Source organism: Mchenga conophoros, linkage group LG8 (genome assembly GCF_057382185.1).
Source record: "Mchenga conophoros isolate Kocher_MC1m ecotype Shallow Benthic linkage group LG8, M_conophoros_male_GT1.1, whole genome shotgun sequence".
In the NCBI taxonomy this organism is placed as follows: Eukaryota; Metazoa; Chordata; class Actinopteri; order Cichliformes; family Cichlidae; genus Mchenga; species Mchenga conophoros.
In genome coordinates this window covers 9,426,749-9,437,429 of record NC_140533.1, presented here as the reverse complement: position 1 = coordinate 9,437,429, position 10,681 = coordinate 9,426,749, and positions in this window count along the sequence as shown.

The following is a 10,681-nucleotide window of genomic DNA, read 5'->3' as shown; positions in this document are numbered from 1 at the left end:
ACTCATATCAGCATCTAATACCCTGTGGCTCCACGGGAGATTCACCTAAGCTGCAGTCGGGTACAGTCAGAGCTCTGACAGTCTGCTGATTACAGCGGATCTGGTTTATTGGCTGGTCTAGTCAGTGTGTTGATTCTGCGAACAGAGTACGCCTAATTGGCTTTACAAACATGCCTGCTCATGTGCAGCTGTCCATGTCCTTATGTGCTCTGTATATGTGGGAATGTACATCCAGCACTCCATCTGCCGCCGTCTCACTTCACCCAGGCCTCTGATTTTGGTATTGCAGGGTTTTCAAGAAACACATTTTCACTTTTAAAATGAGCACACTAACAACACATTATGGAAACATTAACTTAGCTCCATGAATCCCACAAACATCACTGCTTATGGGTAGAGCTGGGCGATATGAGATTTTTTCATATCACGATATGTTTTTTTCATTTCAGGCGATAACGATATCTATCACGATATAAGCCAAATAACTATATTTGTAAGATTTAAATGTGCCGTTGCTCACAAGTAAAATGTGAAATAATCAGCAGCTTGTTTTTATTTAAATATTTATTTCCCATAATAAGTTCAACAGGGTAGATGTACTTAAGGAACATGAGACTTTTTCAGATAAATAAAGGCAAATATTGCAAACTACACAAAAGGCAGCCGCTAAAGCGTTTAAGTTTCAAAATAGAACAAACGAAACAGACTAAATTGTCAATTCCACTTAGAAACAAAATATTAATTCTAAAAATAAATCTTAGTTTGTTTTACAGAAGAACAGACAAAACTGACTAACTTTTGTCAATATCAAATAAACTGAGAACTAAAAGGAAATTCTCAATCTCTCCTTGTTGTATAGCTTAGCTTTTCAAACAGTTTTAACAGTTACTTTAGTCTGACAAAAGCCGAATGACGAATTAGCGCTTCCAGTCAGAGACTGAGGCTACGTCCACACGTACACGGGTGTTTTTGAAAACGGAGATTTTCCGTTTTCGTTTTAAAAAATAATCCCGTCCACACATAAAGGCAGAAATGAAGGAAAACGCTGCTATGAACATGCCAAAGCAGCAGGTGGCGCTACATTCCTAACCGTGCAGAAATGTTGGCCAATCAGAAGTCTAGAAGCCTCGGTGGGAAAAAGTAAACAAAGCTGGGGCATAGAAGCAGAACCGAGTCGTATGTGTGGAGGGACAGTAACTGTGTGTATATGTAAGCATTTAAACACTGCAGAGAGTAGAATTAACAGTATTGTAGAAATTCATTTCACCGAAACAATAACGTGGCGCACAGTGTGACGCATGCCCCAGTTTATTGTATTTCCAGACTTGCTTTCGGCACAATTTACAGTGCACGCTACTCTGTTTTTTGTCAGACTTGAAATAGCCGAAATACCTTCACACTACGGAACTTCTATGGCTCTTCCGTTCGACAATCTCTCCGGCATTGGAACCATCATCTGTTTTCTCTTCGGTCACGCTCGGTTGATTTTTCTAGTCGGCACACTCATTTCCTCCATTACGCGCTGGCTCCATTACCCGCTGGCTGCTTCCCAAACAAACACACGTGCGGCTTGGCACTTGTGCTGTACCTAACAAGTCACGCGACGTGATGCTGCGGCTGTGATTGGTTCGGCTCTGCGCTACTTAATTTGGATTGGCTGACCTTTTTTTTTTTTAAGAGGACAAGAGCGGTGAGGTCTATCGCGATAGCTTAATTTCTCTATCGAGTAAAAGTTATATCGCGATACATATCGTTATCGTTCTATCGCCCAGCTCTACTTATGGGGTGAGAAGTCTACATGTGCAGGTGACATAAGCTGTCAGAAATGATTTCCTTGTGAACAATCTCAATTTTCAGTCTTATATCTCTCGGCTGGCCTGGGAACGCCTTGGTATTCCCCCGGATAAGCTGGAGGAGGTGGCTGCGGAGAGGGAGGTCTGGGCCTCTTTGCTTAGGCTGCTGCCCCCGCGACCCGGTCCCGGATAAAGCGGATGAAGATGGATGGATGGACAATCTCAATTTTCAATGACCTGGCAATGCAGATAACCACACGTGATGCTCCTTTTGATGTGGCTTTTTTGTGTCTTTGTGACTTCCTTGCATCTTTTTGGTGGATATTCTCTTTTGAGGTCATTTTGAGTACACATCATGCCTTCAGAGCAAATTTGTTGTGACGTGGATGCAACAGTTCTTTTAATCCTTGTCGATTTGATAGCATCACGTAGTTGCTGCAGGTCAGATTTATTGGCTCTACGTGAACCCTCTTTTTTCATCACATCCGAAAGGCGCTTGATTGGATCGAGATCTGGTGACTGTGGAGATACATTTGAATACAGGGAACTTAATGTTACGTTTAAAGCACAGGTGTGAGATGGTTTTAGGTTTGTGGCATGTTGTGTTATCCTGCTGGAAGTAGCCATCAGAAGATGGGTACACTGTGATCAAAAAGGGATGGACATGATCAGCAACAATACTCGCCCCACCACAACCAGACGTAAATGTTGACACAAGGCAGGATGGATCCGTGCTTTCATGCTGCTGATGGCAAATTTCTTTCCGTTTGAAGCAATCTGGCTGTTTCACTCAGACAAGTACAGCTCACTGGATGTTTTCATTCTTTCTTTTAACTCTAGAGATGTGGGAAAATCCCAGCAGATCAGCAGTTTCTGAAATACTCAGACCAACTTCAGCAGGCCATCTTGACCACAACTGCTACATGTCTAAAAGCATTGACTACCATGTGATTGGCCGATTAGATATCTAGTGCATTAGGTATGAGCAGCTTGACAGGTGTACTTTATAAAGCAAGTGTATGTTTGTGATTGTTTGAATTTGGTTGTAGACATTTTGCATTTTTTTGCCGACTTTTAAAATATACTTTGTATGTTTGTGGCCATTTCACGGATATTTACGGATGTTTCCTTTTTGTTTTCTTTGGATAGTTTTGTGCATGTGTGCACATTCTCTGTTCTTATATCTCTGCGGCCATTTGTTCTCTGATGGTGGTTGCTTGTGGTCTTCGAGTGTTCGCTTATATCATCTGCTTGTGGTCATTTGTGATGATTTTTTATTTGTATTTATGTCCCTCTCTCTACATGCTTGCCTGCAGTTTTTACTGACTTTCCAACAAAGGCTGTGGACCAGATCCCCAGACCCATGGCGCCTATGACGACCCATTCAGTAATCCTTCAATGCTTCGTACAGCGCTAAGCTTTGGAAACCTTCCTCATCTTGTAACACCTCTCGCTGACTCTGCTCCAAGTGGGTGCTGTGACGTGTCTGTCAGGCCATGGGGTGACCAGGTTCGCAATAGTAGTTTATGGTAGAAAATATTAGGTGAGTCACACACATAACATAGAATTAGAGGAGGTTTAGGCGTGAGCTGTGTGTGCAAGGTGAGCGTTAGGTAAGTGGATGAGGGTCCAGTTAAAGAGGGATTTGATTTAAAACCTCCAATACCTAGAGCCAAACACACACAAGCCACCAAGCTCTGCGCTGAGAGGATTGAGCTTCATCTATTCTGGATGAAAGTCTGCTTTGCATAACAATTCCCTGTATTTATCCCACAGGGAGTGCAGACACTCCTCTGATAAACATCCTGATGACTCAAGAATGACCTCTATAGTTCCTGTAAGTCAGTGTGGCTGATAGGTTCACTGTAATTCTGCTTTACACTGAAAGGAATCAGTGTTTGGCCACAATGGCAGGTTCTGTTGTAAAGCAAACCAGCATGACACTGATGACAGAGCAGCTGAGAGGAGAATTAACAAGAAAGCAGATTAGTGTTGCCAGTAAAACAAAAAAACCCACCATATTTAAGGAAAATAACCACTTTTGAATGGTTTACTTTTGCTATGAAACACATTTTATTTGCAAACTTCTTCTGCTGTCTGACAAAAATAATCAAACTATCAAAGTATTTAAAAAAGCAGCAGTAAAATAGAAAAAATCTCATGAATTGAGATAAGATGAAGATGGAAACAGTAGAAAAGGGGTGAATGGGATCTGAAATTAAATGCTTTAAACTCAGCAGGAGCAACAGCCATGAAACAGAAATCATTCAATGCCTTTATGTAACTTTATGGTTCTTTTGGTGTTTTCTGGGATTGTGGATTGTAGGAAATCCCACTTAACCAAGGAAAAATGGCAGTCAGAGCTTCAAGATGGAAACAACAGGTTTTTTTAAAGACCTTATTTATTTATGAGCTAGGTTCAAGGTTCAAGGTTCTTTATTTGTCACATGCATAGTTATACAAGTATAACACACAGTGAAATGTAGCCTGACACGCTCCTCGACATGTGCAGAAATTGGGGGGGTGTAGAGGAAGAACATTATATATATATATTAGGGGTGCAACGATACACAAAATTCACGGTTCGGTTCGGTTCGATACTTTGGTGTCACGGTTCGATATTTTTTCGATACAAAAAAAATGTTCATGCCTTTTTAATTTGTCATTTATTAAAATTATAAATATATATTTTAACTCAAAAGTACAGTTTTTAAATTTAACCCTAACCCTTGTGCGTGTTTTTTATTTTGACAGCGAATGCGCACCTGCGGACCACTTATGTGCAGCCCTGGTTATTTAGCTCGTCATATTGCAGCCACAGAAATTCTTTTGTCCATGAAACCATAAAGCTGCACTTTCTTTTTGCCTTATAGTCTGATTTGTCATAACTTCTCCGTTTTGTGGTAAGCTTTTCTTTGGCTGTCACTTCTTCACCCTGACCTGTCTTATTTGGCTCAGCAGAACTAAAATATATATCTGTCTGTGAAGGTTCTCAGTCATCCAGGTCATCGTAGTCAAATATAAATCCTGCTGCTTTTACACACGGACTCACATAAGCTCAGCGATTCTCTGCGCAATCAACCTCTCACATGTTTAAGCTGCGGGAGATTTCACTTGTCATGTTTGCATAGTAAGCTAACGATTAATAAGACGATGTCAGAGGAATTGGTGCACAAATTATCATCACTCACAGATCAGTGCTGTCGCTCTCTATACACAGTTCGCACGATTGCAAAGTGAAAGCAAAAAAACAAGCGCAAATTCAAACGCGACTTCAATATGTCACATATTGACAGTGGCTCATCGATGCCAATGACATAATTACCCAGCTACATTTCTGAAAGAATGCAAAAGCATTGACATATATTTTTCCTTCTTACAATAGCCCGACGGGCAGGGAAGAGATAGATTTTGGTAGCCCGACTGAAAAAATCGCTAGCCCCAGGACATCAGGCTAGCGATATTGCAAGCCCTGTATCTGATTGAGGAATCATGCATCTTTGGAAAAGAGAGTTTATTACAGAGAAATGGCTCTTTCCAAAATAAAAGCTATACTATCCGCTTCTTCTGGGCTATATTCTCAGCAGCATAAGGAGAATCATGTGCTAACAGCTGTCTAAATGACTCGGCTAAAGTTAGTAGCATGCTTGTTGTTTTTGTCTTTGCACTAGGATGATGTTGGCGTAAATGTGCAGTCATATTCGTTGTGTTCCCACTAGTGCTTTCAGGTTAATCTCGTTGAAATGACCTTAACACCACAACATGGCAAATCTCCGTTAACGAGCTACCGCCGATCGCTCCGTGCATGGGGCTAGACGGCCAACACGTTAACGAGCTAACTGCGCTAACACACTAGTTCCCACCCATGTAATTGAGCATTGCATGGCACATCCAACATACTGTTTTACTTTAGTCCATGACTCGCTTACCTTCAGGGTCATACGTCACATGAAAACCAAAATAATTCCAAACGCCAGATCTGAATGAGGGTGGGGGAGGTGCCCTGCGCTCTTCCTTCTGACTATGCTGTCTGTGTGGAGCGCTCAGTGGATCTGCGCTCGACAGTGCAGCCTAGGCGGAGTAGTCGAACGCAGATTCACTGAGCGCTCCACACAGACAGCATCGTCAGAAGGAAAGTTGATAAAATAAATTACAAATGTTGTATTGTTCGATACATACGCGTACCGAACCGAAAGCACTGTATCGAACGGTTCAATATCGATACAAATATCGTTGCACCCCTAATATATATATATATATATATATATAGTATATATATATATATATATATATATATATATATATATATATATATAGTATATACACTGGGTGAATGTGCAGTAGTAGCAGCAAGCAGGTGAATTCTGTACATTAATATGAATAGACATCTGACTATTTTACAGGATAGACAATATAAACATATTTAAAATTAAAGGAATTGAAATGTACATTGTGCCTTGGTTTAGAGTGTCTGGAAGAGAGTCCTGTCTCAGTCAATTATAGATGATGTGAGAGGGCGGGTGTGTGTGTTTAGGGCACGGATGGCTTGGGGATAGAAGCTCCTCTTGAGTCTCTCTGTCCTTGCCCGGAAGATGCGGAACCTTCTACCAGATTGCAGAAGTTGGAACAGTTTGTTGCCAGGATGGGACGGGTCCTTCAGTATCTGCGCTGCTCTAGTCCGGCATCTCCTGGTGTAGGTGTCCTGAAGCGGGGGGAGAGCAATCCTGCAGCAGCGTTCTGCTGTACGGATCACTCTCTGGAGAGCTTTATGGTCCTTCACACAGCTGTTCCCGAACCACGATGTCATGTTCTGTGTGAGGATGCTCTCCACAGCGCCTGTATAGAAAATCCTGAGGATCTTTGGAGAGACCCTGAACTTCCTCAGTTGTCGTAGGTGATACAGGCGCTGCCTAGCCTTTTTGGTCTGGACCTGAATGTGGGCAGCCCATGTCAGGTCTGAGGAGATGTGGACACCAAGATACTTGAAGGACTGCACCCTCTCCACTGGAGCTCCATTGATGATAATGGGCTTGTAGTCTCTGTGCTGACCCCTTCTAAAGTCCACCACCAGCTCCTTGGTCTTGCTGACGTTCAGCTGGAGGTGGTTGTCCTGGCACCACGATGCCAGATTCTTCACTTCATCCATGTAGGCCGCCTCATCGTTGTTGGAGATGGCACCCAACACCACTGTGTCGTCAGCAAACTTCACAATGGTGTTGGAGCCATGGGTGGCCACACAGTCTGAAGTGTAGAGGGAGTAGAGCAGTGGCGAGAGGACACATCCCTGAGGTGCTCCTGTGTTGATGGTGATGCTGTTGGAGAAGCACCTGCCCACCCTCACCACCTGAGTTCTGCCAGTGAGGAAGTCCAACACCCATGCACACAGACGGCTGTTAAGTCCCAGATCCCTCAGCTTTGTGAACAGTCTGCAGGGCACTATTGTGTTAAACGCTGAACTGTAATCAACAAACAGCATTCGCACATAGTTACCCTGTTTCTTGTCCACGTGGCTGAGAGTGGTGTGTAGGACGTGGGCGATGGCATCCTCTGTGGATCTGTTGGATCTGTAGGCGAACTGCAGCGGATCTGTGGTGTCTGGGATGGAGGAGGAGATGATGTTCTTCAGCAGCCTCTCAAACACCTTCATTACTACCGAGGTCAGTGCAACTGGCCGGTAATCGTTCAGGGATGAGGGTTTGCTGTTCTTGGGCACAGGGATGATGGTGGATCTTTTGAAGCATGTGGGGACCACAGACTTCGCCAGGGACTCGTTGAAGATGTAAGTGAACACACCTGCTAGCTGGTCAGCACAGCAGTGCAGCAGACGGCCGGTGATGCCGTCTGGCCCCGCCGCTTTCCTTGTGTTCACTCTCCTCAGTGCCGCTCGGACATCATGCTCCGCGATGCTGGTCACCGGTCTCTCGTTGATGACGTCACTGTCCTCGGTAGTCAGGCGGTAGATAGCGTTAGCCGCCTGGCTAACCTTGAAATGGGCGTAGAACCGATTCAGCTCGTTGGTGAATGCAGAGTCGGCGTTGATCGGCGCAGTGTCCCTGGCTTTGTAGTCCGTAATGGTGCGTAGTCCGTGCCACATACTCCGTGTGTCGCCCTGGTGGAAGCGGGACTCCACACGTTCCCGGTACCGGCGTTTGGCATCTCTCACCGCGCGCCGCACGCCGTATGAGGCCGCTTTGTAGGCGCTCATATCGCCAGTGGCGAGACCCGCGTTGTAGGAGGCGGTCCTGGCGTTTACTGCAGTGCGGATCGATCTGTCCATCCACGGTTTCTGGTTTGGGAATGTGGTGACTGTCGCAGTGGGGATAATCTCCTCCGTTAGCATATTGACGAAGCATACTGCTACTTCCGTAAACTCGCTGATGTCGACTGCGCATGCTCTGAACATGTCCCAGTCTACGTCGTTGAGTGCGTCCTGTAGCGTAGCTTCTGATTGGGCAGTCCACCGTTTTACTTCCCTCTTGGTCACGTCTTCCCTCCGTATGCTTTGTTTATACTGGGGAATGAGGAAGATGGCGTTGTGGTCAGACTTCCCAAAAGCCGGGTGTGAGACAGCTTTGTAGCCCTGCTTGTATGGCGTGTAGCAGTGATCCAAAATCCGATCCCCTCTCGTTGGACACGAGACATGCTGGTAAAAGTTTGGCATGACTTGTCTGAGGTTCGCTTTGTTAAAGTCTCCTGCTACAATGAGGGCTGCGCCCGGGTCCTTGTTTTGAAGCGAGCTCAGCACATCATGTAATTCGGACAAAGCCATACCTGTGTCCGCTTGGGGTGGGATGTAGACCGCCGTGGCTAGTTTGTATCAGATGATTGAGGAATACAAATTTTTAACAGGGCATCAGAGCCATTGACTGTATATAAAAGATGAAAGTAGCTGTGTGGAGAGCACTTTTAAACCTTGAGTTTAAGATCTTTGCTTCTTTTACGATGGGTAATGTGTTTTTTTTAAGTAGTGTGTGTGTGTGTGTGTTTGGTGTTTGGGTGCTAGCCTATCAGCTAATGCTAGCTAGCTTGGTTAGATTAAAAAGAAAAAAATCTTTGTACAATTAACAACAAAACTACATTATCCCTCTATATGGTTGCTTTAAAAATGTTCTAAAATTCACAAACGTGACAAAATAAACCCATTGTAGTCAAAGTTAAGGTGAAGCCTAGACTGACTGCCACCACTCTCACTGCATTTATATGCTTCTATTCTATGTTATTTATTTTTCTCATGTAGTTTGTGTTTCAATTCAAAATGTATTTGTATAGCACATTTAAAAACAACAGACTTGACCAAAGTGCTTCACAATCGGTTAAACACAAGAGCAAATGACAGAGAAACAAATGTAGATAAATTAGAAACAAATACAGGTAGATAAGAAGGCAGTGAATTAACAATAAAAACATAAAACAGGCCTGATGGTACTCATGCTGAACTCGAATTAAAAGCCAAAGTAAAAAAGTGAATTTTAAGACGTGATTTAAAAGACTGAATAGACTCTCTCCAAAAGTTGATTCTGTTCATCTGGACGTAGCGTTTTGTGGGAGAAACGTTTCGTCACTCATCCAAGTGACTTCTTCAGTCTCAGCTGACTGCAGGTTTCCCCAATCTTATAAACAGTACATTTGCATAATGACTGAAACCAGCTCACTGAAGGAACAATGGGCTGGGAGGTCAGTTCCTTAATCATAATTATGCAAATTCTCATGACCATTGATCAACAACCACTGACCAAAACCCATTGATCAAAGACCACTGATCAAAGACCACTGATCAAAGACCACTGATCAAAGACCACTGATCAATGGCCATGAGTACCATTCACAGAGAGTTGGGGAATGGCTGCAATCACAGCATTGTAAGATGGTGAAAGATGTACCCTTAGGCCCCCTCCTCGATTCAGAGATGGTCTTTCCCTTTTCACGTAAATGGCCTCCTTGACTCCGCGCTCAAACCAGCGTTCCTCCCTGTCCAGGATGTGTACATCCCCATCCTTGAAAGAGTGTCCACTGGCCTGTAGCTGTAAATAGACTGCAGAGTCCTGGCCTGACGAGGTAGCTCTTCTGTGTTGTGCCATCTGCTTCGCCAAAGGTTGTTTGGTTTCCCCGATGTATAAATCCTGGCAATCCTCCTGGCACTTAACAGCGTACACTATGTTACTCTGTTTGTGTCGGGGGACCTAAAAGCCACAGAGACCCGGTGTTTAGAAAAAATGTGTCTCAACTGCTCCGATACTCCTGACAAATATGGGATCACTACAGGTTTTTGCTTGGGCAGCGGTTGTCCTTCTCTCATGGATCAGCTGGAGCTTTCTTTAGGTGCCTTTCCAGCTTTGAAAAAGTCCAGCTGGGAAACCACATTTACTCAGGGCCTTCTTGTTGTGCTGTTCTTCTGCCTCCCTGGCCGCTGTGTCAGTGGGGATGGTGTTCGCTCTGTGTTGTAGCGTCCTGATGACACCCAGTTTGTGCTTCAGTGGATGATGAGAGTCAAACCTTAGATACTGATCCGTATGTGTAGGTTTACGTTACACGTCAGCTTTTAGATGTCCCCCATTACTGATGGAAATCTCACAGTCTAAGAAGGCTAACCTGCCACTTTTCATATCCTCCCTGGTGAATGTGAGGTGTCCGTCCACCGAGTTAATGTGATCCGTGAAATGTGGTACGTCCTGAGATTTGATTTTCACCCAGGTGTCATCCACATATCTGAGCCAATAGCTTGGTGGTGTTCCAGGGTAGGATAGAAACGCCCTCTTTTCCACTTCTTCCATGTACAGATTGGCCACGATGGGTGAAACTGGGGAGCCCATGGCACACCCATGTTTTTGCCTGTAGATCTGACCCTTGTATGTGAAGTAGGTGGAATGAAGACAGTTCCAACAGCAAAC